Genomic DNA, 20907 nt, shown 5'->3' with positions numbered 1-20907 from the left:
GGCATGGACAGAGGCAGAAAACAAATGCAGGGCATGGACAGGGGCAGAAAACAAAGGCAGGGCATGGACAGGGACAGCAAACAGTGCAGAGCACGGACAGGGACAGGAAAAAGAGGCAGGGCATGGACAGAGGCGGGAAACAGCGGCAGGGCATGGACAGGGGCAAGAAAAAGAGGCAGGGCATTGACAGGGGCGGGAAACAGAGGCAGGGCATGGACAGGGGCAAGAAACGGAGGCATGGACAGGGGCAGGAAACAGCGGCAGGGCATGGACAGGGGCAAGACACAGAGGCAGGGCATGGACAGGAGCAGGAAACAGAGGCAGGGCATGGACAGGGCAGAAAACGGAGGCAGGGCATGGACAGGGGCGGGAAACAGAGGCAGGGCATGGACAGGGGCAAGAAACAGCGGCAGGGCATGGACAGGGGCAGGAAACAGAGGCAGGGCATGGGCAGGGGCAAGAAACAGAGGCAGTGCATGGACAGGGGCAGGAAACAGAGGCAGGGCATGAGCAGCGGCAGGTGACTGAGGCAGGGCATCAACAGGGGCAGGAAACAGAGGCAGGGCATGGACAGGGGCAGGAAACAGAGGCAGGGCATGGGCAGGGGCAAGAAACAGAGGCAGTGCATGGACAGGGGCAGGAAACAGAGGCAGGGCATGGGCAGCGGCAGGTGACTGAGGCAGGGCATCAACAGGGGCGGGAAACAGAGGCAGGGCATGGACAGGGGCAGGAAACAGAGGCAGGGCATGGACAGGGGCAGAAAACAGAGGCAGGGCATAGACAGGGGCAGGAAACAGAGGCAGGGCATGGACAGAAAACAGAGGCAGGGCAAGAACAGCATGGGCAGCAAACAGAGGAAAGGAATAGACAGGGGCAGAAAACAGGCGCAGGGCTTGGACAGGGGCAGAAAACAGGCGCAGGGCTTGGACAGGGGCAGAAAATAAAGGCAGGGCATGGACAGAGGCAGAAAACAAATGCAGGGCATGGACAGGGACAGCAAACAGTGCAGAGCACGGACAGGGACAGGAAACAGAGGCAGGGCATTGACAGGGGCGGGAAACAGAGGCAGGGCATGGACAGGGGCAAGAAACGGAGGCATGGACAGGGGCAGGAAACAGCGGCAGGGCATGGACAGGGGCAAGAAACAGAGGCAGGGCATGGACAGGGGCAGGAAACAGAGGCAGGGCATGGACAGGAGCAGGAAACCGAGGCAGGGCATGGACAGGGGCGGGAAACAGAGGCAGGGCATGGACAGGGGCAAGAAACGGAGGCATGGACAGGGGCAGGAAACAGCGGCAGGGCATGGACAGGGGCAAGAAACAGAGGCAGGGCATGGACAGGGGCAGGAAACAGAGGCAGGGCATGGACAGGAGCAGGAAACCGAGGCAGGGCATGGACAGGGGCGGGAAACAGAGGCAGGGCATGGACAGGGGCAAGAAACAGAGGCAGGGCATGGACAGGGGCAAGAAACAGAGGCAGGGCATGGACAGGGGCAAGAAACAGAGGCAGGGCATGGACAGGAGCAGAAAACAGAGGCAGGGCATGGACAGGGGCGGGAACCAGAGGCAGGGCATGGACAGGGGCAAGAAACGGAGGCATGGACAGGGGCAGGAAACAGCGGCAGGGCATGGACAGGGGCAAGACACAGAGGCAGGGCATGGACAGGAGCAGGAAACCGAGGCAGGGCATGGACAGGGCAGAAAACGGAGGCAGGGCATGGACAGGGGCAGGAAACAGCGGCAGGGCATGGACAGGGGCAAGACACAGAGGCAGGGCATGGACAGGGCCAGGAAACAGAGGCAGGGCATGGACAGGAGCAGGAAACAGAGGCAGGGCATGGACAGGGGCAAGAAACAGAGGCAGGGCATGGACAGGGGCAAGAAACAGAGGCAGGGCATGGACAGGGGCAAGAAACAGAGGCAGGGCATGGACAGGAGCAGAAAACAGAGGCAGGGCATGGACAGGGGCGGGAACCAGAGGCAGGGCATGGACAGGGGCAAGAAACAGAGGCAGGGCATTGACAGGGGCAGGAAACAGCGGCAGGGCATGGACAGGGGCAAGACACAGATGCAGGGCATGGACAGGGGCAAGACACAGAGGCAGGGCATGGACAGGAGCAGAAAACGGAGGCAGGGCATGGATAGGAGCAGAAAACGGAGGCAGGGCTTGGACAGGGGCAAGAAACAGCGGCAGGGCATGGACAGGGGCAGGAAACAGCGGCAGGGCATGGACAGGGGCAAGACACAGAGGCAGGGCATGGACAGGGGCAAGACACAGAGGCAGGGCATGGACAGGAGCAGACAACGGAGGCAGGGCATGGACAGGGGCGGGAAACAGAGGCAGGGCATGGACAGGGGCAAGAAACAGAGGCAGGGCATGGACAGGGGCAAGAAACAGAGGCAGGGCATGGACAGGGGCAAGAAACAGAGGCAGGGCATGGACAGGGGCAAGACACAGAGGCAGGGCATGGACAGGAGCAGAAAACGGAGGCAGGGCATGGACAGGGGCGGGAAACAGAGGCAGGGCATGGACAGGGGCAAGAAACAGATGCAGGGCATGGACAGGGGCAAGAAACAGAGGCAGGGCATGGGCAGGGGCAAGAAACAGAGGCAGGGCATGGACAGGGGCAAGACACAGAGGCAGGGCATGGACAGGAGCAGAAAACGGAGGCAGGGCATGGACAGGGGCGGGAAACAGAGGCAGGGCATGGACAGGGGCAAGAAACAGAGGCAGGGCATGGGCAGCGGCAGGTGACTGAGGCAGGGCATCAACAGGGGCAGGAAATCAGAGGCAGTGCCTGGACAGGGGCAGGAAACAGAGGCAGGGCATGGACAGGGGCAGAAAACAGAGGCAGGGCATAGATAGGGGCAGGAAACAGAGGCAGGGCATGGACAGGGGCAAGAAACAGAGGCAGGGCATGGACAGGGGCAGGAAACAGAGGCAGGGCATGGGCAGCGGCAGATGACTGAGGCAGGGCATCAACAGGGGCAGGAAATCAGAGGCAGTGCCTGGACAGGGGCAGGAAACAGAGGCAGGGCATGGACAGGGGCAGAAAACAGAGGCAGGGCATAGATAGGGGCAGGAAACAGAGGCAGGGCATGGACAGAAAACAGAGGCAGGGCAAGAACAGCATGGGCAGCAAACAGAGGAAAGGCATGGACAGGGGCAGAAAACAGGCGCAGGGCTTGGACAGGGGCAGAAAACAGGCGCAGGGCTTGGACAGGGGCAGCAAATAAAGGCAGGGCATGGACAGAGGCAGAAAACAAATGCAGGGCATGGACAGCGGCAGAAAACAAAGGCAGGGCATGGACAGGGACAGCAAACAGCGCAGAGCACGGACAGGGACAGGAAACAGAGGCAGGGCATTGACAGGGGCGGGAAACAGAGGCAGGGCATGGACAGGGGCAAGAAACGGAGGCATGGACAGGAGCAGGAAACAGCGGCAGGGCATGGACAGGGGCGGGAAACAGAGGCAGGGCATGGAAAGGGGCAAGAAACAGAGGCAGGGCATGGACAGGGGCAAGAAACAGAGGCAGGGCATGGACAGGGGCAAGAAACAGAGGCAGGGCATGGACAGGAGCAGAAAACAGAGGCAGGGCATGGACAGGGGCGGGAACCAGAGGCAGGTCATGGACAGGGGCAAGAAACGGAGGCATGGACAGGGGCAGGAAACAGCGGCAGGGCATGGACAGGGGCAAGACACAGAGGCAGGGCATGGACAGGAGCAGGAAACCGAGGCAGGGCATGGACAGGGCAGAAAACGGAGGCAGGGCATGGACAGGGGCAGGAAACAGCGGCAGGGCATGGACAGGGGCAAGACACAGAGGCAGGGCATGGACAGGGACAGGAAACAGAGGCAGGGCATGGACAGGAGCAGGAAACCGAGGCAGGGCATGGACAGGGGCGGGAAACAGAGGCAGGGCATGGACAGGGGCAAGAAACAGAGGCAGGGCATGGACAGGGGCAAGAAACAGAGGCAGGGCATGGACAGGGGCAAGAAACAGAGGCAGGGCATGGACAGGAGCAGAAAACAGAGGCAGGGCATGGACAGGGGCGGGAACCAGAGGCAGGGCATGGACAGGGGCAAGAAACAGAGGCAGGGCATTGACAGGGGCAGGAAACAGCGGCAGGGCATGGACAGGGGCAAGACACAGATGCAGGGCATGGACAGGGGCAAGACACAGAGGCAGGGCATGGACAGGAGCAGAAAACGGAGGCAGGGCATGGATAGGAGCAGAAAACGGAGGCAGGGCATGGACAGGGGCAAGAAACAGCGGCAGGGCATGGACAGGGGCAGGAAACAGCGGCAGGGCATGGACAGGGGCAAGACACAGCGGCAGGGCATGGACAGGGGCAAGACACAGAGGCAGGGCATGGACAGGAGCAGACAACGGAGGCAGGGCATGGACAGGGGCGGGAAACAGAGGCAGGGCATGGACAGGGGCAAGAAACAGAGGCAGGGCATGGACAGGGGCAAGAAACAGAGGCAGGGCATGGACAGGGGCAAGAAACAGAGGCAGGGCATGAACAGGGGCAAGACACAGAGGCAGGGCATGGACAGGAGCAGAAAACAAAGGCAGGGCATGGACAGGGACAGCAAACAGCGCAGAGCACGGACAGGGACAGGAAACAGAGGCAGGGCATTGACAGGGGCGGGAAACAGAGGCAGGGCATGGACAGGGGCAAGAAACGGAGGCATGGACAGGGGCAGGAAACAGCGGCAGGGCATGGACAGGGGCAAGAAACAGAGGCAGGGCATGGACAGGGGCAGGAAACAGAGGCAGGGCATGGACAGGAGCAGGAAACCGAGGCAGGGCATGGACAGGGGCGGGAAACAGAGGCAGGGCATGGACAGGGGCAAGAAACAGAGGCAGGGCATGGACAGGGGCAAGAAACAGAGGCAGGGCATGGACAGGGGCAAGAAACAGAGGCAGGGCATGGACAGGAGCAGAAAACAGAGGCAGGGCATGGACAGGGGCGGGAACCAGAGGCAGGGCATGGACAGGGGCAAGAAACGGAGGCATGGACAGGGGCAGGATCAGCGGCAGGGCATGGACAGGGGCAAGACACAGAGGCAGGGCATGGACAAGAGCAGGAAACCGAGGCAGGGCATGGACAGGGCAGAAAACGGAGGCAGGGCATGGACAGGGGCAGGAAACAGCGGCAGGGCATGGACAGGGGCAAGACACAGAGGCAGGGCATGGACAGGGACAGGAAACAGAGGCAGGGCATGGACAGGAGCAGGAAACCGAGGCAGGGCATGGACAGGGGCGGGAAACAGAGGCAGGGCATGGACAGGGGCAAGAAACAGAGGCAGGGCATGGACAGGGGCAAGAAACAGAGGCAGGGCATGGACAGGGGCAAGAAACAGAGGCAGGGCATGGACAGGAGCAGAAAACAGAGGCAGGGCATGGACAGGGGCGGGAACCAGAGGCAGGGCATGGACAGGGGCAAGAAACAGAGGCAGGGCATTGACAGGGGCAGGAAACAGCGGCAGGGCATGGACAGGGGCAAGACACAGATGCAGGGCATGGACAGGGGCAAGACACAGAGGCAGGGCATGGACAGGAGCAGAAAACGGAGGCAGGGCATGGATAGGAGCAGAAAACGGAGGCAGGGCATGGACAGGGGCAAGAAACAGCGGCAGGGCATGGACAGGGGCAGGAAACAGCGGCAGGGCATGGACAGGGGCAAGACACAGCGGCAGGGCATGGACAGGGGCAAGACACAGAGGCAGGGCATGGACAGGAGCAGACAACGGAGGCAGGGCATGGACAGGGGCGGGAAACAGAGGCAGGGCATGGACAGGGGCAAGAAACAGAGGCAGGGCATGGACAGGGGCAAGAAACAGAGGCAGGGCATGGACAGGGGCAAGAAACAGAGGCAGGGCATGAACAGGGGCAAGACACAGAGGCAGGGCATGGACAGGAGCAGAAAACGGAGGCAGGGCATGGACAGGGGCGGGAAACAGAGGCAGGGCATGGACAGGGGCAAGAAACAGAGGCAGGGCATGGACAGGGGCAAGAAACAGAGGCAGGGCATGGGCAGGGGCAAGAAACAGAGGCAGGGCATGGACAGGGGCAAGACACAGAGGCAGGGCATGGACAGGAGCAGAAAACGGAGGCAGGGCATGGACAGGGGCGGGAAACAGAGGCAGGGCATGGACAGGGGCAAGAAACAGAGGCAGGGCATGGACAGGGGCAGGAAACAGAGGCAGTGCATGGACAAGGGCAGGAAACAGAGGCAGGGCATGGACAGAGGCGGGAAACAGAGGCAGGGCATGGACAGGGGCAAGAAACAGAGGCAGGGCATGGACAGAGGCGGGAAACAGAGGCAGGGCATGGACAGGGGCAAGAAACAGAGACAGGGCATGGACAGGGGCAAGAAACAGAGGCAGGGCATGGACAGGGGCAGGAAACAGAGGCAGGGCATGGGCAGCGGCAGGTGACTGAGGCAGGGCATCAACAGGGGCAGGAAATCAGAGGCAGTGCCTGGACAGGGGCAGGAAACAGAGGCAGGGCATAGACAGGGGCAGAAAACAGAGGCAGGGCATGAACAGGGGCAGAAAACAGGCACAGGGTATGGACAGAAAACAGAGGCAGGGCATGAACAGCATGGGCAGCAAACAGAGGAAAGGCACGGCAGGGGCAGAAAACAGGCGCAGGGCTTGGACAGGGGCAGAAAACAGGCGCAGGGCTTGGACAGGGGCAGAAAACAAAGGCAGGGCATGGACAGAGGCAGAAAACAAATGCAGGGCATGGACAGGGGCAGAAAACAAAGGCAGGGCATGGACAGGGACAGCAAACAGCGCAGAGCACGGACAGGGACAGGAAACAGAGGCAGGGCATGGACAGGGGCGGGAAACAGCGGCAGGGCATGGTCAGGGGCAAGAAACAGATGCCGGGCATTGACAGGGGCGGGAAACAGAGGCAGGGCATGGACAGGGGCAAGAAACGGAGGCATGGACAGGGGCAGGAAACAGAGGCAGGGCATGGACAGGGGCAAGAAACAGAGGCAGGGCATGGACAGGAGCAGAAAACAGAGGCAGGGCATGGACAGGGGCGGGAACCAGAGGCAGGGCATGGACAGGGGCAAGAAACAGAGGCAGGGCATTGACAGGGGCAGGAAACAGCGGCAGGGCATGGACAGGGGCAAGACACAGATGCAGGGCATGGACAGGGGCAAGACACAGAGGCAGGGCATGGACAGGAGCAGAAAACGGAGGCAGGGCATGGATAGGAGCAGAAAACGGAGGCAGGGCTTGGACAGGGGCAAGAAACAGCGGCAGGGCATGGACAGGGGCAGGAAACAGCGGCAGGGCATGGACAGGGGCAAGACACAGAGGCAGGGCATGGACAGGGGCAAGACACAGAGGCAGGGCATGGACAGGAGCAGACAACGGAGGCAGGGCATGGACAGGGGCGGGAAACAGAGGCAGGGCATGGACAGGGGCAAGAAACAGAGGCAGGGCATGGACAGGGGCAAGAAACAGAGGCAGGGCATGGACAGGGGCAAGAAACAGAGGCAGGGCATGGACAGGGGCAAGACACAGAGGCAGGGCATGGACAGGAGCAGAAAACGGAGGCAGGGCATGGACAGGGGCGGGAAACAGAGGCAGGGCATGGACAGGGGCAAGAAACAGATGCAGGGCATGGACAGGGGCAAGAAACAGAGGCAGGGCATGGGCAGGGGCAAGAAACAGAGGCAGGGCATGGACAGGGGCAAGACACAGAGGCAGGGCATGGACAGGAGCAGAAAACGGAGGCAGGGCATGGACGGGGCGGGAAACAGAGGCAGGGCATGGACAGGGGCAAGAAACAGAGGCAGGGCATGGGCAGCGGCAGGTGACTGAGGCAGGGCATCAACAGGGGCAGGAAATCAGAGGCAGTGCCTGGACAGGGGCAGGAAACAGAGGCAGGGCATGGACAGGGGCAGAAAACAGAGGCAGGGCATAGATAGGGGCAGGAAACAGAGGCAGGGCATGGACAGGGGCAAGAAACAGAGGCAGGGCATGGACAGGGGCAGGAAACAGAGGCAGGGCATGGGCAGCGGCAGATGACTGAGGCAGGGCATCAACAGGGGCAGGAAATCAGAGGCAGTGCCTGGACAGGGGCAGGAAACAGAGGCAGGGCATGGACAGGGGCAGAAAACAGAGGCAGGGCATAGATAGGGGCAGGAAACAGAGGCAGGGCATGGACAGAAAACAGAGGCAGGGCAAGAACAGCATGGGCAGCAAACAGAGGAAAGGCATGGACAGGGGCAGAAAACAGGCGCAGGGCTTGGACAGGGGCAGAAAACAGGCGCAGGGCTTGGACAGGGGCAGAAAATAAAGGCAGGGCATGGACAGAGGCAGAAAACAAATGCAGGGCATGGACAGCGGCAGAAAACAAAGGCAGGGCATGGACAGGGACAGCAAACAGCGCAGAGCACGGACAGGGACAGGAAACAGAGGCAGGGCATTGACAGGGGCGGGAAACAGAGGCAGGGCATGGACAGGGGCAAGAAACGGAGGCATGGACAGGGGCAGGAAACAGCGGCAGGGCATGGACAGGGGCAAGAAACAGAGGCAGGGCATGGACAGGGGCAGGAAACAGAGGCAGGGCATGGACAGGAGCAGGAAACCGAGGCAGGGCATGGACAGGGGCGGGAAACAGAGGCAGGGCATGGAAAGGGGCAAGAAACAGAGGCAGGGCATGGACAGGGGCAAGAAACAGAGGCAGGGCATGGACAGGGGCAAGAAACAGAGGCAGGGCATGGACAGGAGCAGAAAACAGAGGCAGGGCATGGACAGGGGCGGGAACCAGAGGCAGGTCATGGACAGGGGCAAGAAACGGAGGCATGGACAGGGGCAGGAAACAGCGGCAGGGCATGGACAGGGGCAAGACACAGAGGCAGGGCATGGACAGGAGCAGGAAACCGAGGCAGGGCATGGACAGGGCAGAAAACGGAGGCAGGGCATGGACAGGGGCAGGAAACAGCGGCAGGGCATGGACAGGGGCAAGACACAGAGGCAGGGCATGGACAGGGACAGGAAACAGAGGCAGGGCATGGACAGGAGCAGGAAACCGAGGCAGGGCATGGACAGGGGCGGGAAACAGAGGCAGGGCATGGACAGGGGCAAGAAACAGAGGCAGGGCATGGACAGGGGCAAGAAACAGAGGCAGGGCATGGACAGGGGCAAGAAACAGAGGCAGGGCATGGACAGGAGCAGAAAACAGAGGCAGGGCATGGACAGGGGCGGGAACCAGAGGCAGGGCATGGACAGGGGCAAGAAACAGAGGCAGGGCATTGACAGGGGCAGGAAACAGCGGCAGGGCATGGACAGGGGCAAGACACAGATGCAGGGCATGGACAGGGGCAAGACACAGAGGCAGGGCATGGACAGGAGCAGAAAACGGAGGCAGGGCATGGATAGGAGCAGAAAACGGAGGCAGGGCATGGACAGGGGCAAGAAACAGCGGCAGGGCATGGACAGGGGCAGGAAACAGCGGCAGGGCATGGACAGGGGCAAGACACAGCGGCAGGGCATGGACAGGGGCAAGACACAGAGGCAGGGCATGGACAGGAGCAGACAACGGAGGCAGGGCATGGACAGGGGCGGGAAACAGAGGCAGGGCATGGACAGGGGCAAGAAACAGAGGCAGGGCATGGACAGGGGCAAGAAACAGAGGCAGGGCATGGACAGGGGCAAGAAACAGAGGCAGGGCATGAACAGGGGCAAGACACAGAGGCAGGGCATGGACAGGAGCAGAAAACAAAGGCAGGGCATGGACAGGGACAGCAAACAGCGCAGAGCACGGACAGGGACAGGAAACAGAGGCAGGGCATTGACAGGGGCGGGAAACAGAGGCAGGGCATGGACAGGGGCAAGAAACGGAGGCATGGACAGGGGCAGGAAACAGCGGCAGGGCATGGACAGGGGCAAGAAACAGAGGCAGGGCATGGACAGGGGCAGGAAACAGAGGCAGGGCATGGACAGGAGCAGGAAACCGAGGCAGGGCATGGACAGGGGCGGGAAACAGAGGCAGGGCATGGACAGGGGCAAGAAACAGAGGCAGGGCATGGACAGGGGCAAGAAACAGAGGCAGGGCATGGACAGGGGCAAGAAACAGAGGCAGGGCATGGACAGGAGCAGAAAACAGAGGCAGGGCATGGACAGGGGCGGGAACCAGAGGCAGGGCATGGACAGGGGCAAGAAACGGAGGCATGGACAGGGGCAGGATCAGCGGCAGGGCATGGACAGGGGCAAGACACAGAGGCAGGGCATGGACAGGAGCAGGAAACCGAGGCAGGGCATGGACAGGGCAGAAAACGGAGGCAGGGCATGGACAGGGGCAGGAAACAGCGGCAGGGCATGGACAGGGGCAAGACACAGAGGCAGGGCATGGACAGGGACAGGAAACAGAGGCAGGGCATGGACAGGAGCAGGAAACCGAGGCAGGGCATGGACAGGGGCGGGAAACAGAGGCAGGGCATGGACAGGGGCAAGAAACAGAGGCAGGGCATGGACAGGGGCAAGAAACAGAGGCAGGGCATGGACAGGGGCAAGAAACAGAGGCAGGGCATGGACAGGAGCAGAAAACAGAGGCAGGGCATGGACAGGGGCGGGAACCAGAGGCAGGGCATGGACAGGGGCAAGAAACAGAGGCAGGGCATTGACAGGGGCAGGAAACAGCGGCAGGGCATGGACAGGGGCAAGACACAGATGCAGGGCATGGACAGGGGCAAGACACAGAGGCAGGGCATGGACAGGAGCAGAAAACGGAGGCAGGGCATGGATAGGAGCAGAAAACGGAGGCAGGGCATGGACAGGGGCAAGAAACAGCGGCAGGGCATGGACAGGGGCAGGAAACAGCGGCAGGGCATGGACAGGGGCAAGACACAGCGGCAGGGCATGGACAGGGGCAAGACACAGAGGCAGGGCATGGACAGGAGCAGACAACGGAGGCAGGGCATGGACAGGGGCGGGAAACAGAGGCAGGGCATGGACAGGGGCAAGAAACAGAGGCAGGGCATGGACAGGGGCAAGAAACAGAGGCAGGGCATGGACAGGGGCAAGAAACAGAGGCAGGGCATGAACAGGGGCAAGACACAGAGGCAGGGCATGGACAGGAGCAGAAAACGGAGGCAGGGCATGGACAGGGGCGGGAAACAGAGGCAGGGCATGGACAGGGGCAAGAAACAGAGGCAGGGCATGGACAGGGGCAAGAAACAGAGGCAGGGCATGGGCAGGGGCAAGAAACAGAGGCAGGGCATGGACAGGGGCAAGACACAGAGGCAGGGCATGGACAGGAGCAGAAAACGGAGGCAGGGCATGGACAGGGGCGGGAAACAGAGGCAGGGCATGGACAGGGGCAAGAAACAGAGGCAGGACATGGACAGGGGCAGGAAACAGAGGCAGTGCATGGACAAGGGCAGGAAACAGAGGCAGGGCATGGACAGAGGCGGGAAACAGAGGCAGGGCATGGACAGGGGCAAGAAACAGAGGCAGGGCATGGACAGAGGCGGGAAACAGAGGCAGGGCATGGACAGGGGCAAGAAACAGAGACAGGGCATGGACAGGGGCAAGAAACAGAGGCAGGGCATGGACAGGGGCAGGAAACAGAGGCAGGGCATGGGCAGCGGCAGGTGACTGAGGCAGGGCATCAACAGGGGCAGGAAATCAGAGGCAGTGCCTGGACAGGGGCAGGAAACAGAGGCAGGGCATAGACAGGGGCAGAAAACAGAGGCAGGGCATGAACAGGGGCAGAAAACAGGCACAGGGTATGGACAGAAAACAGAGGCAGGGCATGAACAGCATGGGCAGCAAACAGAGGAAAGGCACGGCAGGGGCAGAAAACAGGCGCAGGGCTTGGACAGGGGCAGAAAACAGGCGCAGGGCTTGGACAGGGGCAGAAAACAAAGGCAGGGCATGGACAGAGGCAGAAAACAAATGCAGGGCATGGACAGGGGCAGAAAACAAAGGCAGGGCATGGACAGGGACAGCAAACAGCGCAGAGCACGGACAGGGACAGGAAACAGAGGCAGGGCATGGACAGGGGCGGGAAACAGCGGCAGGGCATGGTCAGGGGCAAGAAACAGATGCCGGGCATTGACAGGGGCGGGAAACAGAGGCAGGGCATGGACAGGGGCAAGAAACGGAGGCATGGACAGGGGCAGGAAACAGCGGCAGGGCATGGACAGGGGCAAGAAACGGAGGCATGGACAGGGGCAGGAAACAGCGGCAGGGCATGGACTGGGGTGGGAAACAGAGGCAGGGCATGGACAGGGGCAAGAAACAGAGGCAGGGCATGGACAGGGGCAGGAAACAGAGGCAGAACAGGGGCAGTGACAGAAAAGGAGCAGGGGCAGGGCTAGAGGTGGGAGCAGGCGCTAGAAGGAGCAGGGACAGGGGCAGGGGCAGGGAAAGGGGCTGGTTTAGGGAATTGGGCCAATGGTAGGAGCATAATACATGAACATTTGTTGTCTGACAGCACGTCTGACATATTGGAATTCAATAATGGAGTTTTCAAAGAAAAACAAATTGAACATTATACTATTTTCTGGTTTTATTACGTGAAGGGAAAAAGAGAAAACGAAACAATCATAGTCCCCTTGTTTTGGGCTGATGTCTTGTTCAGATTTTGACAGCAAATTTAGGCTAATTGTGACCCATACCGTAACAACATAACCGAAATACATATCAGCCTCGGTATTTCGTGAGACACGATTCGGGATCTCTACGGAAGGATCTGCATGGAGCAGGGCTAGAAGCAGGCAGAGGTGGCAGCAAGTCATTTTTGTCAAGTCACAAGTCATTGTTTGCAAGTCCAAGTCAAGTCACAAGTCATTAGGTCCAGTCACAAGTCAAGTCACAAGTCATTTGGTCTAAACACAAGTCAAGTCACAAGTATCTTTGTCCAAGAACACGTAAAGTTGCACATTATTTTGTCCAGCTCATGTGTAATAAGCTAAAAGAACCTGGCGTCAACTTACGAGTTGTTTTGAACATGCCTCCTTAATTCCCCTTTTTCAATGTGTTGCAATTACTATTCTTGTAGTTTATCACATATCTGTCGGATATTAGCCCTTTGTATGCTTTAGTAAATTTACTTTACATTGCCAAAATGGCAGTATCAGTGTATTATAAAGCATAAACAGGACTTCCCGTGGGAAAAAGGCTTCGGGCTTTCTAATGAGTCTAGACATTTCTTGAAATAATAGAACAAAAATAGTTTTTGATTTTGTTTAAACCATCGATAGTCGGTCCCATCACTCAAGGTGAATGTACAGTTTGTTCACCCGATCAAACTACCAACCGTTCTGGCCGAGCCAAACCCAAGCTCCTACGTCGCCCGACACTCTTGGTCGTTATTATCTGTCATTTCATTACCTTCTTGGTAATGGGTATTATGTTTAGAACAGGATACAATATCCACGGTAATAAGTTCGTTTGAATCCCAATACCGGACACTTACATTATTAATTTGGATCATGGTGGCCTAATTGACATGTTTGTTGCCAGCAGGGGGTTCTGCGAAATAGTGCCTGGCACAAAATTAATTCCTTCAATGTTTCCACTTTAACCTTGTCATCATGCATCATTTTCAAGGCAGATACACACGGGGCCTGTACCAGACATGGACCAGCACAGGGCGTTTTAGCCCCCCCCCCCCCCGCCAAAAAAATTATCCCAGCTGTTAAATAGCAGTTTTGGAAAACATTTGAGTACAATATAAGAATGGACATTAATTTAGTGCCTTATAATGACCTAAAGTTCCGCGCCATATTTCAAAGGAAGTGAACTTTCGGCATGATGTTCTGCGTTCCAGTAATATAGCCAACACCACTAATGACTTTTGGACTAATTCCAATGACATCGAATTTTTTTTAAAGTTATATATAGCAGCTTTATGACACTTGCCTGTGGATTTGACTGTGAGTGAATTCGCAGACAAATACTTTGAGGTATAAGTAACCCTCCCCTTCAATGTCGGTTACTACACTGCCAGCTAGCATTGGTCCTAATCCAAACAACATTAATCCGTGGGACTTGAAAGTATGGACTGCAAAAGAGTGAGACAGGACAAACCATCTTTAAAACTACAGACTCCTTGACTTTGTAACATCCAGAAATAAAAGAGCGCCCCTTTTTTTCTAAAGAATGTTCTAATCTTAGAACACTTCATTACATACTTATGCCGCGATGCCGCCAGTGGTGGTTATACGGGGGAGGGGGGGGGGGCTTCAGCCCCCCAAAATTTTGTCTAACCTCTAAAAAAAAAATCCATTAAAAAATTGCATTAGCAAAAAGAAGGAATGTGACGTGCGAACGGTCTCCCCCTACAGAAAAAGTCGTGACAAGGGTGCATTTGTAGTTAATATACTGTGGCTGATTGTATGATTGTATTGGCGCTCCCCATCCGCCCTGCTAGCCCCCCCCCCCCCAAAAAAATATTGGCTCTAGAACCGCGCCTGGATGCCGCATTAAAGAACAGTCGTCAATTGTTATGATATGGCAGAAAATCAATTGCCTTCGTTTCCTTTTTTGTTGTTTCCTCTCTTTTCAAGTCACGGGTTTCGACCCCTGTCCCTACAGCACCATTCGAAGGGTGGACGCAGGGGCGGGGGGGGGGGGGGGTTCAGATGTTCAGTAAGTTCCCGTCCCCCCAAGATGGACCGCAGGCGGGCGAATTCACTCAGTTTTGAAAGGACACCTTTTGGGCCAGGTGGGCTGGGCGGGGATATAAAGTAAAATCATAGGTGGGGCAAGCCTGCAATTAGGGGGCATTAGGCAGTCAACCGAACTATACGAACACCACTAGGACGAACATTCGGCTATAACGAACATCCCCTAAGGCACAATCACTATAACGAACAAGCACTACAACGAACGTTTCTTATGGACCCCATCGTGTTTGTTACAATGGCGTTCTACACTGAGGGTTCGGAATTCGAAGTCATTCTGTGCCCATTAATGTAGAATGTAAAATCACGCTAAGAGACATGAAAAGCAGACACACTGAATACCCTTTGAACGGACAGTAATGTCAAATATCAAGTATTGCATCTAATGTATGCATGGGCTAATTAAAAAAAGAAGAAAGAATGGGATTTACACAGTTTAGAAAGCGCAAAATCATAACATATAACATTTTTATTCAGTCATTCATTTCTTTCATTCAACACCTTCCGCTTGAGTTTGTCAAAGTATAGTATGTCCCCGGACCATTTGGTGAAAAGTGTCAAATAAGTTAAGGAAAAGAAAACTGGAGGATGATTAATTGTGTTTAATTGATAGGACATTTCTGATTTAGAAAAAGCACCTCTAAAAATAACTTTGCTGATCGCTTGGTATCAGTTCCATATCTGTGTACTTTCTTTACATTTTTTTTTGTAAATAATTTGGTTGACAGGTGTAGTGATCTCCAAAAACCCGATGCTTTCCAACACAGTGGGAATACAGACTTTAAAATGCAGCTGGCTATTTTAACTTGTGGTAATTATAAATGCATGTTATTAGATACACTTTGCATGTTATTCATTCAAACAAATTACGCATACTATCCAAGCAGCTTTCTATCCTACAAACAGCAGTTTTATGTCAATACAATCTCAGAAAGCATTAAAAGCAAGGCTGACTACATTCACACTTGTAAGCTTAAAGGGGGGGGGGGGGATAGAGAAAACGAAACAATCATAGTCCCTTGTTTTTAGCTGATGTCTTGTTAAGATTTTGACAGCAAATTTAGGCTAATTGTAACCCATACTGTAACATCATATAAACCGAAATACAAAAGCCTCGGTATTTCGTGAGACATGACTCGGGATCTCTACGGAGAGAAAACGGAAAACTCAATCTTTCATCTTTGACCCATGGTTGTTTGGGCCGTTTATTCAATTGATAGACGATTATTCAAATAATCCTAAGATTAAACGTTTCCAAACTTGACCTGTGACACAAACCTACGAAATATGGTTAGTAAGCAACCTCAAATGCTACATTTAGGTAGTTTTCTAAATTACACTTTTAACGTTTCCAAAGTAATGTTTAATGTTAATATAACTTGTGTGTTTGGCATCACCCTTGCAGCTGGCAACGTCCGTTTGAAACAACCTCATCACTGGTGTTGTTTGCGAATGTTGACTATTAACAAATCACCCCTTTCACAAGCTGATTGGTTGGGCCTTCTTGCAACCACATGTAGCTGCCTTTACAAGCAATTCAAAGAAGCTGATATCATAAAGGAAGTCTTGTAAAGCCCTTTTCACACGATGTCTTGCAAGGTTTGAAAAACAATTTATGAGGCCACACATGCATGTTAACCTGTACCACATTGCACCGGACATCTACAAGAAACAGTAGATCATATTTACACAAACGTTTGGCAGGGATAGCTTTAGATTTGTCGTAGGTCCAGACTCCTGCCAAAATCTCTAAAGGATTGAGATCAAATTTTCAGGGTCATTTTGTAGTATGGGTGCTCTTTTACCTGACTGCAAGCATGAGAAAAGTTCTCAAACTTTTTTGGTGTCGTGGGAAAAGGGCCAATAAGACATATCAAGCTTGTGAGAGCTGGGATTTTCAGAGACCAAGTGATGCGCTGAGAATTGAGCCTGGGACTTGCATTCAACTGGTGATGTGTACGAGCAGCCAAGTGCTAGTTTCGTATGGCATTATAATCTTACGAGTAAGATGTCCGGCAAAAATATTGACAATTCATATGGACGTGCAACAAAACACAGTTATATTAAACCAAGAAATTGAGTTTGTCTTACGCTCATAACATAATCAAATACATGTACACATGATGGCTGTCAAACACATATACTATAGCAGAATTACTACAATTGAGAAAAGGAAAGAATATTTAATGATAAAATTACAACTTAACCGTGTATGACACATATTACATACATAATCCAGATAGAGCATAAAAATGCACCCACTAGTGATAAAACCTCCTTGCTTAAGATACACTGTCCATGCTTTTCAAGTATCATCCCAAACAATGCATTCTGTTTAAATTGCTAATGTTTAGCAACACAAAAGTTATTCATTAAGTCTTTGAAGGGAGAAAAATCTGCCCACTTATATGGAAAAACTACATTTTGAATTGTTTGTGCATGGCCGGACAAATTATTCAGGCATACCGTTTTGTGCATTTAAGCTCAAAAGCAACCCAAAGCATTCTTTTTAGAGGTTTGCTGAAGCCCAAAATAGACAAAACTTATTTTTCAAATTTAACTGGCAACATGCAAATTGATAAATCGTTAGGAGAAACAAATTAAATTTGTTGAAGAGCACAGACAGTGTATCTAGAAATTCAAATCCAGATTTCTCTGGCAGTAGTGTTGTGTACAATACAACTAGTAAGACCAGAAGCCAAGTCAGGCTTGGCTTCTGGTCAAATGGCAGCATGCATATATAATTGGCATGCCCCATTTACATATATCCTTGCTGTTAATATCAAGTAAAATATCCTTGCTTGTTAATATCAAGTAAAATATAATGTGCAGAGTCTTTGGACTAACGACACAATTGTCATTGAGATGTTGATTTCCAGTCACAGTGTCAACAAGACGAGGCAAGACTCATAACGCTGGTCCAGAGCGCACTCAATTCTATTCAATATACTCAGAATTGCTTTTCATTGCAAGTCGTTTCATGCATTTAGTCTAAACCATGGGCCAGATTTAGGGAAGAATGCAAAATTAAACGTGGGGTAACTTGAGGTTTTACCCTGAGGTAACCCACAAAACCCTGTTAAACGTCACGGTAAACGTCACGGTAAACCTCACGGTAAACCTCACGGTAAACCTCACGGTAAACCTCACGGTAAACCTCACGGTAAACCTCACGGTAAACCTCACGGTAAACCTCACGGTAAACCTCACGGTAAACCTCACGGTAAACCTCGAGTTACCACCAGTTTAATTTGGCATTTTCCCCTTGTCAGTCCCACTCATGTTCTTTTTATGAAAGTGCAACTTTAAGTTCTTTCATTACAAGACCTACAACTTTTATGACTTGGAGGAAAGACTTCAATATGAAGTCAATGAAGTACAAACTACAGAATGTGCTCAATAAAGCCCTAACCCTAAAATTCAACAGAAAGCAACAAAGGTAAAAAGTTGTTGCATACAGTTGCATTCTAAATAGCAGGCAACTCAAGACCCCGTGCTTGTTGCATCTTGTCGCATTTAGCAGGGTAACTGTTCATAGTGCCAAGGCATTACAACAGAATCCACTGTTGCATTTTGGTTGCATTAAGCAGGGTAACTGCTTGGTGCCAAGGCTGGTATGCACTGGGTTGCATTGTTCGGTGATCACTGAACGCTGCAACATCCACTGTTGCAATTTGTTGCATTCGACAGGGTTCTATTTCAGCCAAGTTGCATTTTGTTGCATTTGGCAGGGTGCCTAGAGAAAAACATGTTGGGGGTTAGGGATAATGTTTCTTGTAGTTTGATTTTTAACATACCTTGACTGGAAACCAACATCCAATACAATCAATGCAACAGCATCCAAAGACACCACATGCCTTCAAGGCAAATTCTCGTTATGACTACGTTGTGTAACAACTTAAGCTAGGGTCAGGACTTTGGTTAGTATGTGCAACATGAGTATTTTAGATTCTTTATAATGTTCATACCTAACTTTCATAATTGTTATTTGTGATTTTAACTGTCATAATTTGCCTCGATCCCCTTGTTGTTTTATGCAAACAATCTTTTGCATTTTAATTTAGATATTATAAATTGGATGAAAATATTTAGAACCTGCCAATATGTATGATGTTCAATGCACGTGATCATCTGATGATGATTCAATTTTGAGTTCAACATTTGCCAGCCATGCAAAATGTCTACATGACAGTGCATCTTTATTATGTAAAAACATTTGTTCATTATTCAAATGTAGAGTATCCATTCTGCAGGTTTTGACACACATCTGGTGGATAATACAATATAAACTAAAACCCAAAGCCGCTGACCCTAGATACCTCGGAATCATTATGCTCAATAAATGACAAGTCCGGATAATATCAATTGCTAAAATATCAATTAACGTATTCATCATGTATCTGCTGTGCAGTTACGTACAACAACATAACGATAGAAACCAAAGTTACATAAGCCTCGTGGACAATAAATGTACATCTTCACACGTCATCAAAGCCCATACATGCATCTAAATACATTACTTATAAAGGTTGTTAAAATACACGTTCCCCTATCAATTGTTACAACCTCTCCCCTACTGGCTGCCTCTCTTCTTCTTCCTTAGTTACAAGTGCAGACTTCATGACTGAAGAAAATCGCACTGCCAGAAACACCGGGCGAACCCCTTCTCTTTAATTTATAGCGATAAGTGTACTGGGTTCTTTAACGTGCATTATAGAACACACGGGACCTACGGCTTTACGTCCCATCCGAAGGACGAAGCAATAATGGTTAAGTGCCTTGCTTAAGGACACAAGTGTCCGCCACGCCACTGTTGCCTATGAAACACCAGAGCATGAGTCTGGTGTTCTTAACCGCTAGGCCATGACACTCTCATCAGGCCTGAGTACACAAACAGTGTACATCATATGTTATTTTGGCTGGTAACCTATTCTGGATAAGCGAATATATTCTGTGCTTGTGCTGAAATCCATTTATGTGCTTAGCTCCAATGTAGTGTTTCAGTTAAAAACAATTCCACTTAAAACTCGGGGACAAGCCCACATCCATATGCAGGATCTCGGCACTGTTTTGACTTAATTGGACTTGTAGCTCTCTAACTATAGGACATTGAAAAAACACTGTGACATCACTTGACCAGTGATGACAACATCATGATGTTTCTTCAATTTTCATTTATAACATATCCCTGTCTATGTACATACCAAGTTTGAACCCAATCAGAAATGTAGTTCTATAGATATAGGACTTTGAAATATGCCCCAACACACAACGTCATGGTGACATAAATTTTGAAGACACAACTATGTTACAGGGTCTTTCTCTCTGCCCAGTTTTTTTTTTGGGGGGGGGGGGGGCTGGTACCATCTTCCAAAATAGGGGGCGCTCTTCAAAACTGACCATTATGCAAACCAAGCATTATGTGCCCATTTTCAGGGTGCATTGTAAGGGTTTAGGGGGCTTGGTTTTCATTTTCCTCGTTCATATCAAAACTCTTTATTCCATTTTGCGAAATGGTAACTGAAAACTATCATCCAAAATTTTAGGGTCAGTTTTGTTTTCATCTGAAGGCAACTTTCAAGCATTTCAACTGCACAGGTTTCAAATACTGAACAGTAATGCCCCTCTCTTTATTGATAATTCCCAGAGTCACTTTCGAAATTTCACATTCGTGACCCATTGTAATTTTTGCAAAACAGGCTGGTTGCTGTTGTGATTTTGAATTCAGGGACCTATGCAAGTCCTGCATATCATTCGCATACATAAGAGAAAAGCCTCCTACTGTTTCAGAATTCACTGCTAGCTACCTGTCCCTATATTTGAAGTCCGAAAGACAATGGAGTCAGGGAACCAGACTAACACTTCGGCAACGAATACTTGTAACTTGTTACTTGAGACTAGACTTGACAGTGACTTGTGATGACTTGGATGTCACATAATCAGGGATCCAAGTTTTCTTGAAGACGACTGACCCCATATAGACACGTTGTCTAGTCATCTTTGTGTTTTTTGTGTGTTATTTTAATTCAGTAACAATGAATGCACAAGTCATCTTTGTGTTGTGTACCCCCGTGGGGCAAATGTACACAACACGAAGATGGCTGCAGCGCAAACTATTCAAAGACAATCAAATCTGTAATTACTTAACTTAAAAGACTAAAACCAAAAGACTATACCCAACATACCACTATGTATATTGTTACTAAATAAATCTGGCAGTTTTACAAACAGGCACACAAT

This window comes from Patiria miniata, unplaced genomic scaffold (genome assembly GCF_015706575.1).
Source record: "Patiria miniata isolate m_02_andy unplaced genomic scaffold, ASM1570657v1 HiC_scaffold_9, whole genome shotgun sequence".
NCBI lineage: Eukaryota > Metazoa > Echinodermata > Asteroidea > Valvatida > Asterinidae > Patiria > Patiria miniata.
The sequence above is the reverse complement of the archived record's forward strand: the minus strand, read 5'-3'. Positions refer to the sequence as shown.